This window comes from Sminthopsis crassicaudata, chromosome 4, assembly GCF_048593235.1.
Source record: "Sminthopsis crassicaudata isolate SCR6 chromosome 4, ASM4859323v1, whole genome shotgun sequence".
NCBI classification, from domain to species: domain Eukaryota; kingdom Metazoa; phylum Chordata; class Mammalia; order Dasyuromorphia; family Dasyuridae; genus Sminthopsis; species Sminthopsis crassicaudata.
Window position 1 is genome coordinate 71057666 of NC_133620.1, and position 22225 is coordinate 71079890.

Sequence of the window (22225 nt, forward strand, 5' to 3'; positions counted from 1 at the left end):
TTAATCTAGCCTTAAGAAAATGATGGAGTAAATGTTAATAATGCAAATTAACTTTAAAAGTGTGCTCTATATAGTTCCCTTCCCCCAAAGTCTGTTAAACATTTATTAGTATACCCCTGTTGCATTCATTTTTAACCTACAGATATACATTTAATAGTGCATTCTATACATTAAGTCTGTTAGCACCATTAGTTATTCATAAATCTTTTGATTGATTTAGATCTTCCCACTAGTGATTATACTAGTCCTCCAAACTGTAAAATGATTTAAGAGCTTAAAGAAAGGGAACTCTGTAACTTAACTGAATCTCTCCACACATTTTGTAGTCAGCTATACTTCCTAAGATCCCTTAGACAATGGCAAGAAGAAAGGGGGAGAAAGTGGTTAAAAGATGAAGAAAGTTGGGACACATAGGTATTTTTCTCTTAGTTGTTTGATATAGTCTATTGTCTTCAATTTCTTACCTCTCCAATTAGTTCAGTTTGACATATTTGTGAAATATCTACTGTATATTGCAAAGTAACCTTATCTAATGGATGGAGTCTAAGATTTGGGGTCAGGAAGACAGAACATCAAGCTGTTTGATCATGGAGAAGCCACTTACACCATTCCAAGCCTATTTCCCCATATGTAAAAATCAAAATAATAATAGAACCTACATACAGTGTTTTGGGGATAATCAAGTGCAATATAACATATAAAAGTGCTTTGTAAACAATTGGTATTATGACTGAGTGCCATGCCAGGTGTTAGAGGAGATACAAAGTTCAAGTGGGACATTGATTCCTTTATTATAGCTCATGATCAAGTAGGGATACACTCAGGAGTATGCTAGTGCCAGATTGTACTTGCTTTTGAACCTATTGTTAAGTCTTCAGTGTGACCTGTCAGAAATCAGAAAATTCTAAAAATCAGAACTTGATTTATTATTTTGTTGATTTCCTGAAATTAGGAAAAAGATGGAGAAATGTTAATAATTCAAATTGAACTTAAAAGCATATCAAGTATACATTTCTTTTCCCAGAGAGCCAGTTGTTAAACATTTACCAACATATCTCTGGGACCATCCTTTACTATAGTTACTTTTTTAATAGAATGTTGGGTATGGGGAACAGTTTATTTGGAATATAAAGTCCATGGGTGGAAGGAATGTGTGGTTATCATGGAAAGATAGGCTGGGGCCAGATTTTGATGGATTTGAAATGCCAAACAGAGAAATTTGTGTTGTAATCAGTCAATAACCATTTAAGTTCCTAGCATCTGTTAGGCTGTGCTAAGAACGTATTCTAGAATCAATAGAGAGGCACCATAGTTTGGTGAGCAGGAGAGTAATACAATCAAAATTGTACTTTAGAAATATAAATTTAGCAGATTGTGGGGAATGGATTGAAAAGAAGAGAGGCTGGATGTAGGAACACTGACTAAGAAGTCATGTTATAGTCCAGGTGAGAAGATCTGAACCAGAAAGGCTATACTGCCATCAGTGATGAGGAGACAACTTTAAGAGATTTTTGTAAAAGCAGAATCCACAAAACTTAACAACTTTCTATTGTCAGGGATGTCAGCAGGAAGTTGTGGAGAAGGATGTGGTGAGTGACAGTGAAGAGTCAAGAATGACAGACTCCCAGATTATAACTCTGCAAGACTGCAAGAATGATAGTGTTTTCAACATAAATAAGGAACTTTAGAGGATGGATGGATTTAGGAGGGAAAAAAATAAGTTCAATGTTAGGTTGAGTTTGTGATACCTGTTACATGACTAGTGGCAATGAGATTTGGAGACAAGGGACTGGAGTTCAGAAAAGGGAAGAGAGCAGAATATTTAGAGGTTTTGAGTCACCTGAATAGATATGACAACTAGAACTATGAGAATTGATAAAAATCATTGAGGTAATCAGATAGAGGGGGGCAGCTAGGTGACGCAGTAGATAGAGCACCAGCCTTGAATTCAGGAGGACCAGAGTTCAAATCTGGTCTCAGACACTTAACACTTCCTAGCTGTGTGACCCTGGGCAAATCACTTAACCCCAGCCTCAGGAAAAAAAAAAAAAAAAAGAGAGAGATAATCAGAATCCCAGGCAGAGTAATAGGGTACAACCCTCACTTATTGGGAAGGACATAGCTGATGACCCTGACTAAGAAGACTGGATCTGTCCAAGAGATAAGAGAAGAGTTATAATGAGAGGTATAAAGAGGAGAGGGGCATGAAAACCCCCCAAAAAGAAAGAGTAACTTTCGAAGAGGGAGGTAGTCAACAGTGTCATCATTCAAAGAAGTGCTAATTTTTAAAAAATGTTTCATATTGGAATTGAGGTAAGGATACAACAATAAAGACATAATAAGTGACCTTGGAGAGTGAAGTTTCAGTTGAATGGTGGGAAAAGAAGTCAGACTGAAAGGGGTTTAGAAGTAATGTGGAGGTGAGAAAATGGAGGCAATTAGTGCAGAAAGCTTTTTTAAATTTCTTTCTTTGTTTCTCCTTCCTTCTTTCTTCTTTTCTTTCTTTCTCTTTCTCCTTCCTTTTCTTTCTTTTTCTTATTTCCTTTCTTTCTCTTTCTTTTTGCCTTCTTTTTTTCTATCCTTCCTTATTTTTCTCTGTCTTTTCATCATTTATTTTTATTTTTTCCTTCTTCCTTTTTTTCCCCTCTGTTTTCTTTTGATAAAAGCTCCTTTCTTGGAGTAAGGAGCTCTGAGTTTGAAAGGGGCACATAAAATGGACACATCATTAAACCTCGCTAACCTTCAGGTTTTCAATCTGTAAAATGGGGATAGTACATTCAAAATTCCCACTCACATCTTTAGTTGAGCTCATTAAATGAGGTCTAGAATAGTTTTAAAAGATAAAACAAAATTACATATTTTATTAATATCAAATCTTTACTCTCCATTTTCTATAGGGGTAAGCAAATTACTACTTGCAGAATAAAACTGATCCTAGCTTTTTTTGTATAGCCTACAGAGCCAAAAATGTTTTTTGCATTTTTAAATAAAGGTTTCTTTTTTCATGTTAAAACCATTCATAGCTTGGGGGCTAATATACAAACAGGCAAGGTCAGATTTGACCCTCTGGCAACAGTTTGTCAGAACTAAATAAATAAATCTACTTCAGAAATTCATCTAAAGCACAAGCAGAATCAGAAATGATTAAATACAACGGTGATCACAATATGAGAGTTTGACACTTCTAGTCTAGGTTTTATTATTATTATTCAACTGTTGATTATTAAATTCAATAGGATTTTCATAAGAGTTTTCACTAAAATGTCCTTTTAAATTATGATACAATGGTGATACATTATTGTATCACTAAGGAATATGTGTGAGTGTTTGTGTGTGTGTTTGTGTGTATGTGTATGTGTGTGAGTGTGTGCTTACATGAGTGCATACACACTTTACTCTTTTGTGAAAATTCAGGGTTTAGATTTTTGCCAATAATGACATTCACATTTCTGATGACTCAAGACACAAAGTACAAAATTATGTTTTTTAAATAGTTCAACATAGAATTACAGTGTACAACGAAGACAAACATAATTGAAATTCCAAGTTTCCTTTGCAAAGTAATTTTTTTAGCATGCCCTCTTCTTCTATTTAAAAATGAAAGCAAAATCACTTAATTTCTGGTTTCCTTTATTCTCTAAATTCATACCTTTAAAATATGGAGTATTTTCATGACCTAAGACAAACATTTTCAGGACATGATCTTGAAAAGGGTAGTGATTTATGATTTAGTAATTATACAGGAACACTACTAACACTTTAGTGGTCATACAGATCCTTATTATAATCCAGGCTTCCACTGTGCCACCTAGCTTTCTTATACAAAAATAATTGAGTCAAGATTAGTTTATGCCAGCTTCATAAGTACACAGACTATAATAATAACCCACTTTATCTCTCAAGTTATAATTCCTGTACATGACCAGTAACAGTGAAAGAGTGAATCATCTCACCCATCCCCAGAGCTATTTCCAACACTCTCCATCAGCTATTCCAGGAAAGTGATTTACGCCATAATGGTTTACCTCACAATTGTTTCTGTCTATGATAAGTGGAATTCTCCAAAGTGTATATGTTGGGGAGTGTGGGGTGGGGTACTTAGCCTTATTTACCCAGAGCAGTACTGAGTGGTCAGAGTCAGGGCTGGAATGCTGATCTCTTTTCTATTCTTTCTACTATAATTCGCTGCCCTATTTACACTTCTTAAATATTACAGATTCACAAATAAATTACAGATATTACAAATAAGTATTAAATATTACAGATGCTAAGTAGATTAAACACTAGTCTGAGTCAGTAAAACCTGAGTTCAAATCCTATCTCAGACCCTTGCTAGCCATATGATCTTGGGTAAACCATCCTCTTCCAGACTGTTTCTTCATGTGCAAAATGGGAATAATAATAATATATCTCATAAGCTTGTTGTGAGGATCAAATGAAATTACCTATTAAAATACTTTGTGTATATAAAATCTATGTAAAACACTAAGTATAAAACACTTAAAGTGGTATATTAATTCTAATTGCTTTTATTGTTACCAGATGGAAGGGCATTAACAATTCTTGTAATCCATTAAAAAGGAAGTTTTTCTTTAAGGAAAGCTAATTGTTTTCTTTTTTCCTTCTTTCTTTCTCTCTTTCTTTCTTTCTTTCTCTCTTTCTCTTTCTTCCTTTTTTTCTCTCTTTCTCTCTCTCTTTCTTTCTTTCTTTTTCTTTCTTTCTTTCTTTCTTTCTCTCTCTCTCTCTTTCTTTCTCTCTCTTCTTCTTTCTCTCTCTCTCTCTTTCTTTCTTTCTCTCTCTCTCTTTCTCTTTCTTCCTTTTTTTCTCTCTTTCTTTCTCTCTCTCTTTCTTTCTTTTTCTTTCTTTCTCTTTCTTTCTTTCTTTCTTTCTTTCTTTCTTTCTCTCTCTCTCTCTCTTTCTTTCTCTCTCTTTCTCTCTCTCTCTTTCTTTCTTTCTTTCTTTCTTTCTTTCTCTCTCTCTCTCTCTCTCTCTCTTTCTTTCTCTCTCTTTCTTTCTCTCTCTTTCTTTCTCTCTTCTTTCTTTCTCTCTCTTTCTTTCTCTCTCTTTCTTTCTCTCTCTTTCTTTCTCTCTCTTTCTTTCTCTCTTTCTTTCTTTCTTTCTTTCTTTCTTTCTTTCTTTCTTTCTTTCTTTCTTTCTTTCTTTCTTTCTTTCTTTCTTTCTTTCTTTCTTTCTTTCTTTCTTTCTTTCTTTCTTTCTTTTTTTCCCTGAGGCAATTGGGGTTAAGTAACTTGCCCAGCATCACACAGCCATCAAGTGTTAAGTTCCTGAAATCAAATTTGAACTCAGGTCCTCCTGACTTCAGAGCTGGTGCTTTATCCACTACACCACCTAGCTGCCCCTAGCTAATTATGTTTTAATTATATGAAATGTATGCTAGGTGGTTCAGTGGATAGAACACTAGGCTTGCAGCAAGGAAGCCCTGAGTTCAAATCTGAACTCATTAGCTATATGAGCCTGGCCAAGTCAAGGTTAAATACCTCTAAAAAATGGCAAACTACTCTAGTATTTTTGAAAGAAAAAAACAGCTCATAGTCATATTTGATTGAATGACTGAACAACAAAAACAAAAATATGAAGAGGCAATGTGATGTAGTAAAGAATTACACTAAAGAGCCATAGATGTCAGGTCAATTACTTACCACTTACTGTTAGGATTACTAGGTGAGAACTCAGGTTGTCTGGACAGTGACAAGGTGAGAATTCAGGTTGTCTGCACAATTACAAGGTGAAAACTCAGGTTGACTTAAGCAGTTGAACATGGGTCAGTCGGTCCTGAGAGATAGGCGAGCGCCGTTCCGAAGGGACGGGCTATGGCCTCCGTTGCCCTCGGCCGATCAAAAGGGAGTCGGGTTCAGATCCCCGAATCCGGAGTGGCGGAGACGGGCGGTGTGTACAAAGGGCAGGGACTTAATCAACGCAAGCTTATGACCCGCACTTACTGGGAATTCCTCGTTCATGGGGAATAATTGCAATCCCCATCCCCATCACGAATGGGGTTCAACGGGTTACCCGCGCCAGACAACCTGAGTTCTCACCTAGTAATCCTAACAACTTACCATATGACCTTGTGACAATTTTTCTGAGCTTCAGTCTCTTCATCAGAAAAATAAGGTTAATAATATTTGCACTTGGTTAGCTAGACTATAACTGACTTACGGAAATAAGAAATTCTATTCTAAAATTAAGTTAAGAACTTACCAGAAGAAAATCCAGGGTACAATGAGACACAAAGAGCAAACTCCTCCTCCCAACACATGCAAATCTCTTTAGAAAAACATTAAACTATATGATGCCTTCATAGTTATGACAAATTACAGACAGTTAAACTCCTCCATCTTCTCTTATCACCATTTCCCTTCATCTTTCATCTCCAATTCTCCTTTTTTCCCCACATCCCTCTTCTCCCCATCTCTTCTCTCCTTAGTCTCCACCCAACACACATTTTCCTGTTCAAAACTTCAGGCATATCCACAGTAATACAAAAAATTGCCCTTGAATTGCCTCAGAAGCCTAACTACTTCACTGATCTCTCATAGATCATTGGAATAATGGGATCAGATCAGCTTTCCTCTCAGGATATAAAGATAAATTTAGTCCACTTGAGAAGCAGCCTTTGTTCTAGTGGGAAGCTGGATCTCTAATTGCCTTTGGTGAAGTCATGGGGTACCTTTGTTCTCTGTAGGGAGGGGGGAAATGATGCACCCTTACTCTTAATTCTTCTCTTTCCCTAATGCTAGCTCACTCCATAATGAGCACTCTGTTGATTCTTTTTGGGGAGTTGCCCCTTCATCTAATCTTTTTCATGAAAACAAATTGTCCCCAAGAAGAGTGTAGCTATATCAGGGGGGCCAGACACCAATCCACACGGGAAGGGAAGAAACTGGCAAGCTAATGCATTAAAAAGGAGTTGAAAGATTCTCAGTCTTACAGTATGGAGGATTTAGAGATGGGAACCCAACCTGATAATGATAGTCATGACATAGGTATGGTGATAGAAAGGAAGTCCTACAATCCATACTCCCCACCATAGCTGAGTCCTTGTTTTGCCTTGAGATAGATTGGTTTGGAGTCAGATTTAATCAGCAAAAGGAAAGATAAGGTTTCCAGCAGAAGAAGAGATCCCTAGATTGTTGAAGAGAAATTAAGGGACTGTGAATGATAGAAGAGACCTGAGGTCTCTTGAAAAGCAAACTTGATTGTTTCCTATGGTAAGATAAAGATCTTTTCCTAATTCTCAGTGGTAAGGTGAGATATCCAAGAAGAAATGAATCATGATACTTTATACAATTCAGTTGGTCTCAATAATTTGCATGTTGGAATTGCAATTTCCCATTGAAATATGAACTTCTCAAAGTCAAAGACATATTTTGGCCTTTATTTGCAACCCTAATACCTGGAACATTAGTAGATGTTGAATAAATATTTATTAATGATGTTGATGATTCAGGTGGGTGATTACAACCCAGCAAGCATTTATTAAGCTGCTACTGTATGTAAAGGTTGTGATTAGTGCTACATCCACAAAAACAAAAGAAAAAATATTCTGTGCTCTCAAAGTGCTTATGTGTTATTGGAATACAAATGAAACTAAACTGAGATTGGACAGCATGGAAAACAATCTTCTAGAACTAGGATCTAGTTCTTTGAAACTGCCTAGACCACCAGAATCACTCTTGATTTCTGTCTGAAATAGTCAGACTCTTAACTGAAAACTCTAGCATGTTCTGAAAGCTCTTAAAAATCAATCCCAATTCCCTGAAGCAGATCGATTTTAAATTTAGAAGAAGATAGGCAGAATGGGGGGAAAAAAAGTATTTTTTCAGGAAATTTCCATAAGGCTCATAACTACCATCCAAATCTCAGTACATTCATAGACGAGAAAAAATTAATCTGCCTTGGAGACTTGTTTTCTTGTTTTCAACAGAATAGAAAAGCAGGAAATTGCTTTTCTCTTGCCCCAACTACTGTCCTCTCCCACTCCCATTGCAATCCAAGTAGTTTAATTGACTTCTGTTATCCAGTTCATGTAAATTTTATGAAAAAATGCTACATTTGTTATGTAATGTATAGCTTCATTTTATTGGAAAACAGATAATTTCTAATTTTTCTCTTTTTAAAGAAAAGGTGGAAGGACCTATATATAAATATAAACACTATTTATGAATTTCAGAGCAATACTGTGATCTCCATTACTGTTTCTGTATAAATGTTGACCAAAGCATGAGAATTAAAAAGAGGAGAGGGGAAAGGCCCTCTTATAGAAGAAGATGGGGAGCCTATTTCCAGAAAGGAATAATGAGAAATAACAAAAATGTTCTGTTTCTTGATTTGGAGAACTAGCAAATGGTCTAGAATTGGTTCTGGTCTGCTAACCACAAGATGAAAAAATGAACTTTTAATTGGCATCCTGAATTCAAAAGGCATTAGTCAGCCAAAACTTAGCTGTTGGACAATATTTTTTTTCCTGCCAGTGTTCCAGTAAGAGAGAAACAAGGCAACAAAGAGAGGCCTTGGGCCTTTTCAATCTCTGTTTGATGCATGGCCCATAAACATGAGCTTCTGTTTATTGTTTCTTGAATTTGTTCTATTGGGGGAGGGGGGGAAGACAGGGAAAGACCTATATGTCAAAAATTTTTATAGCAACTTTCTTTTCAGGGCAAAAAAAAAAAAAAAAATTGGAAACTTAGGGACACCAATTAATTAGGGAATGAACAAATAAATTGTGGTATGTGATTATGATGGAATGCTATTGTTCTGTGGGAAATAATGAGCAGGATGCTCTCAGAAAAACCTGGAAAGTTCTCCATTAGCTCAAGCAAAGTGAAATGTATTGTGAACAAAGAAAAAGCAATGTTCTGAAATGATCAACTGTGAATGACTTTGCTATTCTCAACAGTATAATTATCCACTAATACTCTGAAGGATTTATAATGAAAAATCCTATCCATACCTAAAGAAGAAAGTGATTGTGTCTGAATAAAGATTAAAGGACTCCCCCTTCTCTTCCTCCTCCTCCTTCTCCTCCTCCTTCTCCTCCTTCTTCTTCTCCTCCTCCTTCTCCTTGTCCTCCTCCTCCTCTTCCTCCTCTTCCTCCTCCTCCTCTTCCTCCTCTTCCTCCTCCTCTTCTTCTTCCTCCTCCTTCTCCTCTTCCTCTCTCTCTCTCTCTCTCTCTTTCTCTCTCTCTCTCTCTCTCATCTCTGTCTCTGTCTCTGTCTCTTTCTCTTTCTCTCTCTCTCTCTCATCTCTCTGTCTCTTTCTCTTTCTCTCTCTCTCTCTCTCTCTCTCTCTCTCTCTCTCTCTCTCTCTCTCTCTCTCTCTCTCTTCATCTTCCTCTCTTTTTCCTTCACCCTTTCTCCCTCTCCCTACCCTCTTTCTTTTTTTCTCTCTCCCCCTTCTCATTTTATTTTTTCTTCAGGGATGTTTTTTAAGGGAGGGATATCTATGTTTTCTTTCACATGATTTTTGTGGAAATGTTTGGCATAATTTCACATGTTCTTTCTTAATGGGGATAAGGAAGAAAATCTGGAACTCAATTTTTAAAAATGCAAAAAATGTTTTATATGTAACTGGGGGGGAAATAAAAAAAAAAAAAAAGAAACAAAAAGAATTTGTTCTGTCCTGTTTTAGCTGAAGAATGTGGGAGATGATTGTGACATGTAAATTTTAAAAAGTCAAGAGATTGAACAACCAGATTATGGGATCTGAAATCTTAGCGAGGATTTTTCAGAAGCTGAGCAGGTAAGTCCAGAGAGACCTGTCCAGTCTAATCTAGTACTAATATAATTGAATTGCCCATTGGCTCATCATCCTTTGGAAATGAACTTGATGGGAATGAATACTGAAAAACTATGTTAAGTCTGCAAAGATTTATCATACCTAACTTTTCTAATATTCTATTTACCTCTCTAACTTCTTTCTTATTTATTTTCATCTTATCTGGTTCTGAGAGAGCAAGGTTGAAATCTCCCACTATTATAGTTTTGCTGTCTATTTCTTCTTGCAGCTCTCAACTTCATTCCCCTCCCATCTTTCCCTCGATTATAATCAGTTTCCTTTGCCTTTTTGTGAGCTGTAATTTCCTTCATTTTACCTCTACTTTCCCTTTCTTCTGGTACAATCCCCTTTCCACCTCTAGTTTCTTTTTTATATCAATTTATACATGCACTCTCTATGTATACCCATAACAGAAATACAATTCTCAAGAGTTCTTTTCTTTTTACCTTTTTATGTTTCTCTTGAGTTCTATATTTGAGGTCAAATTTTTTGTTTAGCTCTGGTCTTTTCATCAGAAATAAATGGAATTTACCAGTTTCACTGAATGTCCATCTTCTTCCCTGAAAGAAAATGCTCAGTTTAATGGTGTAATCTGTTTTTGACTGCATTCCAAGTTCCTTTGCCTTTTGGAATATTACCAGGCCCTTTCATCCTTTAAGGTGGAAGCTGCTAGGTCCTGGATAATCCTTATTGTGGCTCCTAGGTATTTGAATTGTTTTTTTCTGGCTGCTTGTAATATTTTTCCTTGGTCCAATAGTCCTGAAATTTAGCTACGATATTCCTTGGACTTTTAATTTTGGAGTCTGTTTCTGGAGATGGCTATTTTACCTTCTGATTCTATGATATTCTGGCAGTTCTCTTTGATGATTTCCTGAAAAATAGTGCCCAGGCTCTTTTTTTCATCATGTTTTTCAGGAAGACCAATAATCCTTAGATTTTTTTTTTCCATTTCATTTTGTTAAGTCTGACTACTATCCCTAGAGATTGAAATAGTACTACTACCTTGTTTCTATCAGTGACCTCTTTTCTCCTGAGAAATTTTAATATAATTCCTGAGCATATACATATATAAAGTAGGTATCCAAATCAAACATTTTCTAATGATAAATCACAAAGAAACTCATTTTAAAATAATTCTTTGGCAAACACATAATTTTACCATTTATTAAAGATGAAAGCAAATTTGCATACTAATAAGTTGGTTGTACTTGTTTATTTTTACATAAAGAATTAAATTTTAAAACTGGAAAAACATTTTTACATCCAAAGGATCTGATTAAAGCCTCATTTCTAAAATTTATAGCGATTTATAATTTACAATAGTTTTGTAATAATATTTTATATTTATGTTATATTTATAATAATAAATTTAAAATAGTTCAAGCCATTTTCCAATTCTTAGTCACATGAAAAGATGCTCCAAATCACTATTGATCAGAGAAATGCAAAATTAGACAACTCTGAGATACCACTACACACCTGTTAAATAGTCTAAAATGACAGGAAAAGATAATGACCAGTGTTGGAGTGGATGTGGGAAAACTGGGACACTGATATATTCTTGGTGGAGTTGTGAATGGATCCATCCATTCTGGAGAGACATTTGGAACTATGCTCAAAAAGTTATCAAACTGTGCATACCCTTTGATCTAACAGTGTTTCTATTGGATTATATTTCTAAGAGCTCTTAAAGAAGGGACAGGGACCATATGTGCAAAAATGTTTGTGGCAGCCCTCTTTGTAGTCTCAAGAACCTGGAAACTGAGTGGATGCCCACAGTTGGAGAATGGCTGGATGAGTTATGGTTTATGAATGCTATGGAATATTATTGTTCTGTAAAAAATGACCAGCAGGATGATTTCAGAGATACATGGAGAGACTTGCATGAACTGATGCTGAGTAAAATGAGCAGAACCAAGAGATCATTATACAAGGCAACAAGATTATACGACGATCAATTCTGATGGATGTGGGTCTCTTCAACAGTAAGATTCAAACCAGTTCTACTTGTTTGTGATGAAGAGAGCCATCTACACCCAGAGAGAGAACTGTGGGAACACAGCATGGAACATAACATCTCTCTTATTATTTGCTTGCATTTTGTTTTCTTTCTCAGTTTTTTCTTTTTCTTTCTTCTTGATCTGATTTTTCTTGTGCAGCAAGATAACAATATAAATATGTGTGTGTTAAGGACCATGCCTAAGTGAAGGGGCAGGACAATTCTCCAAGAGCCTCTGCAGCTGTGGCTCATAACACTTGAAGGAGTTGCAAAGCAGCCTTTACTGAAGCAGATGTTCTTTGTGGATTGGGAATGAAATAAATTGGAGGCAAGAGGGAAGAGGAGAAAGGTCAGAGAATGCAACTACCTCTCAGTCTCCTTGTATTATCATCATCATCCTCTCACATGAGGAGATCCATTCTACAGGTCTGAGTTAGGCCTCCAGCAGCCACTGGCAGATAGGGAGGTATCCCAATAAATATGTATACATATATTGGATTTAACCCAACAAATATGTATACATATATTGGATTTAACATGCTTTTTAACATGTATTGAACTACCTGTCATCTAGGGGAGGGGGTGGGGGAAAGGAGGAGAAATTTTGAAACAAAAGGTTTTGCAAGGGTCAATATTGGAAAAATTACCCATGCATATGTTTTGTAAATAAAAAGCTTTAATAAAAAAAGAATTAAATTTTAGCAGAATATTTAATATATTTCACTTGTCAATTTTGGGGGGACCTCTACATTGTTATGCAACCCTATATGGAATTGAGACCTCTATTTTGATCTTCAGTATTGAAAAGAATGTATGCTCCAAGATTTGGGAAGGAAGTATATTTGTTTTTCTGTTGCTACCTCAGTCATCTTTTCTGAGTTCTTTTCTGAACTCTGTAAGTACTTACAAGAGAATGTCACAAGACATATTCTGGAGAGTTAGAGTAGATGGGAAAGGGAAGTGGGAATGGCAGTATCTTTGTCCAACTGTTCCTCTTACAACACATTAATAAAACTAATTAATTATGATCAGTCAGCTAGTCAATCACTAATCATTTATTAAATAGCTACTATATGCTATATTGTGTTACTATATGCAATATATGTGGTACTATATATTATATATGTACGTGTGTATGTGTGTTACTAAAGAGGTCCTGAATAATTAGGTGTCATTGGCAGAGAAAGAATAAAATATTGATGGAATTGCTCCCTGAGGCAAACAGGAAGAGTGCTCATGGGGATCAGTTTAACCTTATGGTTCCACTTTGTTGTGCCCAGCCAAGAAATTCAAGTTACATCAAACCCCTGAGATTAGCGTTCCCCTATAAATCTATCCATGGCTCACACCAAGTTTGCTGAGTCCCTCTTGAGATTATAGCCCACCACAGCACTCTGCCTTGTGGTGTCTTTCCCCTCCTGCCTCCCCCCTGCCCAATGGTATCTCTCCTCTAAATCCCCATCATACTTCATAATGTGTCTCCTCTCATCCCCCACCACAGCTCATGGTTTCTTTTTCCTTATAACAAACTCTTTTATGGTAATAAATCTCTTTTGCTATTTAGCCTGCCAACTAAGAGCATACTCCAATCTCAAAGGCTGTTCCCTTTCTCCTAGTTAATTGGGAGTTCCATTAGGGAACTTGTCCTTTCCATCATTAATTGTTAAAAGCCCTTTCTTTGCTAGCTATATGCTCTCCCAACTCTATTTCATATTTTCCACTTCAGGTGTGTATTGTGTTTCTTCATTTTACCTGTAACCTATTTTCTTACATAAACATACTTTTTTACCAAAGAGAATGATCACTGTGAATTCTTCATATGATCAAACCCCAACATTTGGTGCCTACATCAATTTCAACATTTGGTACTCTCCTAAATCACCATATCATTGCTATTTACAATATGTATATTTATATATATATATATATAAAGAGAGAGATTAATATACTATGTATATGCTATGTGTATGTGTGTGTCTATCTAGACAGACATGTATCTTTTTAAACATATAAATAATCTTTATCTCTATATATAAACATATGACATATCTTGCTATATATAATTTATTTATATATACACTGGAGATACAAAAAAAAAAAAAAAAAAGGGAAATGCATAGTTTCTCTTCAGAGGCCCTTCATTCTCATAAGGGAGACAATGGATAGCAAACCTATGTACATGGAATGTAAATGGGAAGTAATCTGAGAGGGGTTGGGATGAGAAAACCTTTTTTTTTTTTTTTTTTTTTTTTTTTTGTAAGTGGTAGGATTTAACATAAATTTTGAAGGGAGCCAGGAGGTGGTGGTAAGAAGGGAAAGCATTCCAATTATGGGTGACAGTTAATGTAAAGACAGAGTATTAAAGAGAGGATGTGCTATGTGCAAGGAACTACAAAAAGATGAGTATCATGGGTCATAAAGGATACGGAGGAGAGAAAATATAGGAAGTGTTTTAAAGATGGTAAAGGGCTTTAAATGTCAAATAATGGATTTTACATTTGAATCTGGGGATTATAGAGAACAAGTGGAGTTTATTGAGTAGGGGAAATGAATAATATGGTTAGACCAGAGCTTTAGAACACTTTGGCAGATGAATGGAAGATTTCAATTATTCATGAGTTCATGTTGTATCTTTATCAGTTGCTCCTGGGCCTTTCCCAAATCCAACTGGATAATAGCACGATTCTGATTACCTTCTTCATTCTTCCCCTTGGATTCATGTTGACCTAAAATGATAAGCTTTCCTCAAATTGTTGGTACTAGTTTTAACTTGGGAGAGTGTTAACAAGACTGAGAAGTGTACTCTTTTCTGGAGTAAAAAAACACTTGAGCAAGGGTGACTACCCAGGAGGCTATTGCAATAATCCAGGAAAAAAGTAATGAGGATCTGCACTGAGGTGGTAACTGTATGAATGTAGAAAAAAAAAAAAAAAAAAAAAAAAAAAAAAAAAAAAAAATATATATATATATATATATATATATATATATATATATATATATATATATATATATATATATATATATATACACACACACACACACATATATATATAAAAGGTGTAGTAAAAATTAAAATATCTAAACATGCAAGAAAATGTCTAAATAAGGTGAGTGAAAGTCATTTTTGAGCTTGGATGCTAAGTTGTGAGCTTGAATGACTGAGTTAATGGACTTTGAAAGGGAGGGGGAAATAATATAATAATAATAATATAGTTAGAAAATTGAGAGAATTTTAAAAGAAAAGTAATGAGTTCTGTTTTGGACATGATGAATTTGATATCTATGGGACATCTGGTTTGAGGTGTACTATAACTAGCCCAACCTAGGAACAAGATAAACATCTTGTCCAATTAGGACAATTAGTTCCCCACATTCTCAAACTCCACCCTTTTATAAACAATAACTTTCCATTCTTTCCACATCTCCTCAAATAGCATATATTTGGGGGCCTGTCTAGAGTGTAACTACGGGAGTCAGTTGGTTTTATGTTGATTGGAGAAGAATTTAAATATACAATGAGAGGAATGTGTAAAAAAAAAAAAAAGTCTGAGAGAAATTAAACTGAAGAAAGAGGATGTGGAAGAAGAACACTATATAAAGAATATATAGAAATTAGGAACAATTAGATGGTACAGTATATAGAGCACCTACCCTGAATTCAGCAGAATCTGAGTTCAATTCAGCCTCAGACATTTTACTCAGACTTCCTAACTGTGGACCCTAAACAAGTCACTTAACTCTAATTGTCTCACCAAAGGAAAAAAAAAAAAGAATACTAGAAGTTGCTTGAAAATAGTCATAGTTGAGAGGATAGATTGCAAATCCAGAGCCATCAGATAGCAGACTAGACTAAGAGAGCTGTGTTTTCTCTTACTCTCCATGATTCATTCTTTCACTGTCTCCTTTACTTCTTTTCCTTATTGATTTCAATAATTCATGGATTCATGTTATATCCCCATCAGTTGTTCATGGGCATCCTCCAAATCTAAGTGGATGGCAACAGGATTCTTATTGTCTTCGTCATTCTTCCCCTTGGATTCCTATTGATCTAAAACAATAAACTTTCTTCAAATTGTTGACACTATTTTGAGAGAGTGGTATCAAGACTGAGAAATTCACACTTTACCTTTTAGAAAGAAACTCATTAAAGACTTGGGGAATCATCTTTCTGAGTCCCATCTTAATCTTGCTGATGACAGATTTTTGCTACTGAGATAAAGGGGTCAACTAAAATAATGATAATGTTAGTAATATTGAATTAATAAGTCAAGATTTTCCCAGTTCTCCTTTTGTAAGAAAAAACTGTGCACCATTTCTCTAGGCCTAGTAGCAAAATCTAGGTCACATATTAATGCAGAAGTCTTCATATATACACCTCTTTGTAGGTGATACTGTATCCCTTATTTCAGAACCCAGAGTATTCTAGAGTCTCCTAAATGAAATCACTCAAGAGTTCAGGCTAACTATTCACACAAGAAAAACCAAATGGATAAAAAATGTCTATCATCCAGTTAGTCAATCAATAAGTATTTATTAAGTACCTATTATGATATATACAAGCTATCATAAGAAATCAATAAATTCACCTATAAATCTAGTACATTAGTACATATATCTTAAACAGAGACTGTGGATAGATAATAAGCTGGGACTATAAAACAATAGTCTTTTCAGATATCTTCCTCAACTCTCACTAACACTGGTAGTTTTGAGTCCCACCCTAAGAGAAAAGAGACTATTGACTCTCCCCTATCTAGTGAGTCAAAAGAAATCTTTCTTACTTGAAAGTCACCATGAAAGAGAGCAAAAAGTTATCCAATTGATTTTTTTTTTTTGCATGTACTCTTAGTTCTAGTTCTTTAACCAATTAGCAGATTCTTCATCATTAAAGTACCAGTTTCTAAGTCACTCATAGATAGAAACAATCTTATCAAGCATTTCTGTAGTGAATTGAAACCAAACAGGGAATATTGTTCATGTTCTATATAACCCATCAGGAAGGGCAGATCTAAAGACTGAACTCTTGTTGGACAGTCTGTTCAAAAAAAAAAAAAAAAAAAAAAATAGGAGTAAGAGAACAAGTTGGATTATCTTTGAGAAATTGAGCAGTATTTTTTTTAAAACCTCAACTTTCTCCATGAAACAAAGACACATATTTTTTAATATCAGTTTTCATGGTGATATTTTGTAGCTGCTAGTCATGAAATATCACAGTCTCTAAAGTCTTAAAGTTGTAAATCATACAAAGGGTAATGGAGAGTCACATATTGAATATCATTAGACTGCCCACATTACCAGTGGAAGATTCCACAGAAAAAGAGGTGAAAAGGATAAATATTATCCCCTTTCATGTGCTTTACCATCCAGTCAAAATAGTATTTCTCAATTATAACACTTCATTGCCAACCTCTGTACCTTTTCGAGGCTGTTTCCCAACACTGGAAGGCTATGCATGTCCACATGAGTCTGTCTAGATATTACTTTCCAGGGGGCATGAATAAATATCTCTATAATCTTCCCTGTCCACTTTTCTCCAAGGGAGACTTTGGTTTCTGCCTGAAGGGTAAATAGGCTGGCCACTCTGCTATCCTTAGAGAAAGGCTATCAGACTAGAAGTATATCTGTCTTCTGACCTAAATATTGCTAGTCCCAAGGAGATTATTTTTAGATTCAAATTGAGCTCTTGATCACTATCACTTAATAGACAAGTGCCTCAAGATATAGATATGCAAATATAGATGTATATGTGTATATACATATATACACCTACACACATAAGACTTGACCCTTTTCCCACCATGTGCCAGTTTCACAAAGAATATATTTATAAAATAGCAAATAAATCCATTTATCCAATCTGGTAGCAAACAGAAACAGGGAAGGTACATAGATGAAAATATATCAGACAACAACAACAACAAAGAGTGAAGTTCCCTACTTAAAGCAAGATATTTCAGCTCAATCAAGAGAGAGGGAGAGTCTTATAATTCACCCAAAAGCAAATACTATATAGTAAGACATGGTTAGAAATATGAACAAGGTGCTGGCTCCCTTACATGTTGTCTTCTTCCCTAAGTTCCTTCTCCTCCTTCAAGGAGCCAAAAAGAATGGAACTGAACATTTCCCCCCTAAAAGCAGGAAACAAGCGAACCAAAATCTCTCTTCTTCCAAGACTGACCCACTCTACCACTTACATAAAATGGAGCATTGAATAACCAGTCCCTACCAAAGAAGAGAATCTTATACTAATAGGCTTTGAGATCTGAATTAAATATGTGTGTACTATTTCCCCTAAAATTAAGTAAACTCCTCAAAGATAGAGACTATTTTATTATTATATTTATATCCCCAATGCTTAGAACAATGATCAGTACACAGTAGGTATTTAAGAAATGCTTGTTTTTTGATTATTCAAGGAGATATATGCCAAAAAAAGACAAGGGCTGGTTGTAGAATAAGATTGAGGTATAACCACAGGAATTCCTCTTGTGCCTATGCAATGTCAAAAGACTTAGAAAAAATCCCCTAATACATTGGGTGGATCCCCTGAGAAATTTTTTTCCTCAAACATGGACAAGTATTGTGCAGAATAAGCAGTGAATAAATGGATTTTCATTTTCATTATTGAAGTACTCACAAATCATTGAAAGTATTAAAGTGTTCATCTAATTTATTTTAATACTGATAGTTCAAATTAAATTGAAGGTAGAATGTTAGTTTTTGTAGAGCTAGAATGGAATACATAGATCAAATAAAAATAATTTTGCATTTTAATTTAGTCTTTCCCAAACATTTGGAACTCCTTAATCATATTGTTTCTTATTGAATTTGTGACATCATTGTGACATAATATGACTTCATCTTATTTTTAAAAATCTAAATGGATTTAATTTTATTTTGAAGATTTCACAGATTTGCAAAAACAAACAAACAAACAAACAAAAAAACAAAAAAACACTGGAAGGGGAGTGAGTTATCACAAAAGTAAGGATGAAATTCAATTTGGCTATTTTCACCTTTTTCTGACAACTCAAGGTTATTGGTGAAAAAAACATTACAATCAAAGATTATTGGCAAAGAAAACTGCTAGGAATACATCAACAATCTTGAATTGTTGCTTTTCATTACATTACCTTTAAGATAAATCTCATAACATAGTATACCATCATGGGTCCTTTAATCATTGGTTATGTACTATTTCAATAGTTCCTAAAAAATTCCTAAAAAATGAGAGTAATGGTGGGAAAAAAAGATTTCAAATTTTTTTCATGGAATCAGAAAATGCCCAAGTTTGGGGAAGTACCTTAGAGATCACTTAATCCCAACCCCAACCAAGTAACAAGTAAGGAAACTTAGGTCAGAGAAGTGAATTAAGCTGTTCAATGTCACACAGCTGGTTAGGAACAAGACCACAAGAGGAACACAAGGTTCTCAAATCTTAGAACAGTACTCTTTTTATTAGACAGTATTGTTTTTCTTGGCCAATCTTTCTTTCCAACAATAAAGATCCATTTCTTGGAAAAGCTCAAATTGATTTTTCAGTTTTTTCCATATTAGACTATGGATATAAATTATAGGCAGGGAGATTTAACTTAACATACCTTTGATAAATAATCAGGTAGTCACATGACCTCAGCGAACCTCTCCAAAACTTGTCTGGGCTAATAAAAAGGGGACCCTGAATTTGCTTTCCATATGTTCCTCTGTACATCTGGATTTTTCTTAGCTAATACTATTATAGAAAGGCATGAAGCCTTATATCATCTTAACCAAGTAAATGCCAACAGGATGGTCTGATTAGAGTATGTTGGGTGAGCTATTTTTGTCCTGACATATGTACTGTATATAGGGTATGTATAATACAAACACCTGGAATATAAATTCCTAGAAAGCAGAGAACAGATTGTTTGTACATTTTATGTGGGATTCTGCACATCATGGACGTGCCATAAAAACAATAAATCAGCTAATGTCCAGTGAGACTGCTGGCTATGAGAATGGTCAGAGATAGTATTTTCTGCTTTTGCAAGCAGAAAGCATTTGCTGTAAGATTTGTTTAAGGTATCAGGAGAGACTGTTCAAGGAAATTATTACATGTGAATATAGGCTGCCTAGGGAAGTTGTGAGAATTTTAAAAGCCTTGGTAGGCTAACCGTGTAAAGAAGGAATAACAAATAATAGTGACTTCTAGGAGCTTTTCCAAAAGTTCACATATACCAAGCCATGTTACTGTGAACCACACGTTTGCTGGTCATGTTCAGTATTTCAAGGAATAGAAACCCTGTTACATTCACCCTAAGTTCTATAGGGTTTGTTGATAGCAAAAAAATATTTCTGTTGAAAACTCACTCATTCAATAAGAATACAAGGAGATATAGCCATCTACTTCACCATCTCCCTTAGAAACCAAGATTTTGGATCTAAGAAATTAAGCCATAGACATTCATAGGAAGTCATGTCTATTCAAAGGGCCCACAGATGTTAGGAACTGTGAGACTAACAAGAAGAACAAAGGAAAATGAAGATTTTTGCAGATATACCATTCTAGGGTAGGCAGCCTCCCACTAGCTTTGAATCCAGCATTCATTAGTAGATCAGAGAAGAAAATACACAGGGGTTGGGAGAATTCCTTTGAAGATATGAATTTAGAAGTTCATCAATCATTCTGACTATTTAACAATAATAGCTGGCATTTATATAGGACCTACTATGTTGTCAAATGCTTTACAAATATCATCTCATTTGATCATCACAACAACCTTGGGAGGTAGGGGCTATTATTATCCCTATTATAAGTGGAGAAAACTGAAGTCACATATTCTTGTAAGTAATTGAAGCCTAATTTGAACTCAAGTCTTTCTAACTCATGCAAGTTGTTAAGCCATCTAGTGGCCTCTGCATATTCCTCACCTTCCTCTTGATATATAGGCCCAGTATAAAAGTCAGCATCAGTAAAGGTTTACCTAGATGCTTTGTTTTAGCCAGTCACTGACTGAACTTTTCTCCTCCTCATTTCCTCATCTGTAAAATGGGAATAATAGTTCTACAAAGAAACAACTAGATAGCACAGTGATCGCACAGTGATCAGAGCATTGTGCTTGGAGTCAGGAGGATTTGAATGCAAATTCAGTCTCAGACACTTACTAGTTGTGATTTTTTAAATAATTATCTTTTTTTTTTTTTCCCCCCCTGAGGCTGGGGTTAAGTGACTTGCCCAGGGTCACACAGCTTGGAAGTTAAGTGTCTGAGACCAAATTTGAACTCAGGTCCTCCTGAATTCAAGGCTGGTGGTCTATCCACTGCGCCATCTAGCTGCCCCAATAATTATCTTTTAATACATATTGCTTTACGAATCATATTGGTAGAAAAAATCAGAACAAAAGGGAAAAAGCAAGGGAGAGAAAAAACAAAAAGGAAGTGAACATAGCATGTGTTGATTTACATTCAATTTCAAGGGTTGTTTTTCCGGATGCAGATGGCATTTTCTATCCAAAGTTTTTTGGGATTGCCTTGGATCACTGAACCACTGAACCAATATTTCATAGTTGATCATAACACAATCTTGCTGACACTGTGTACAATGTATTCTTAGTTCTGCTTGTTTTGCTCAACATCAGTTCATGTAAATCTGTCCAAACCTTTCTAAAATCTAGCTGTATGACATCTGCCTGCCTCATACTAATCATACCTAATTCACAAAGTTGTTGTGAGGATAGAAGTAAGAAAATATTTGTAAAAGTCTTTGTAAACCTTAATAAAATATAAATGGTAGGTATTTATGGTTTTATTTTACAGTATGAGGATATTGTGAGGATCAAATAGGATTATGAATATGAAATCATTTTTGAAAATTTGACGCATTTTGCAAGCTTATTTTTCATTCAGATCTGTGATTTCATTACTTTCAGGAATTCTTTGTGAGGAAAACCCCTTCTACCAATGCAGAACAACAATTGTTCAGCAACTTATAATCTTAGAGTATTGCGTAAAATAAAAAGAGGTTAACTTAGTTGTCAGTGTAGATCAAGTATAACACTTGAACCCAGAGCTCCAGGACTTGTATCCCACATTGCCTCTCTTACAGATTATTATTTTTAAACTATAGATATATCAAATGTAGGTTCAAAGGAAATAGGATTTAGGCTGAAGTTTGAAAACCTTTTGGTTATACTGAGAACAGCCTCATTTCAATGTTGCTTATTTTCAAATTCAACTTGTAAATCATACAAAAAGGCAGCATTTCCTACTCACCAAAAAGGAGTCACAATGTGCTCTGAGCAGGGGGATGAGGAGCCAAAGCAGAACAGCATTTTATATCTTAGTTGGCTCATTCAGAGTTCAGCATGGAGACATGATGACTGTCCTCAGGCATCTCCCCATCCCTTTCAGATCTCTGTTTTCTCTGGCAATAACTTGGTCTGTGCCTATCCC

At 35.2% G+C, this 22225-nt stretch overlaps 2 long non-coding RNA genes across 3 annotated transcripts in view; one reads left to right on the forward strand and one right to left on the reverse strand.

Moving 5' to 3' along the window:
- The window catches only part of LOC141565464 (uncharacterized), a 144699-nt gene extending 133272 nt beyond the window's left edge, over positions 1-11427 (forward strand). The window contains exons 4-5 of the long non-coding RNA XR_012489032.1: positions 9649-9759; positions 11198-11427. This is a non-coding gene — a long non-coding RNA (uncharacterized LOC141565464). The remainder of the gene's footprint in view (positions 1-9648; positions 9760-11197) is intronic.
- LOC141565463 (uncharacterized) overlaps positions 1-22225 on the reverse strand; it is a 200258-nt gene extending 178033 nt beyond the window's left edge. For both annotated transcript variants that reach the window (XR_012489031.1, XR_012489029.1), the window contains exon 1: positions 22046-22225. This is a non-coding gene — a long non-coding RNA (uncharacterized LOC141565463). The remainder of the gene's footprint in view (positions 1-22045) is intronic.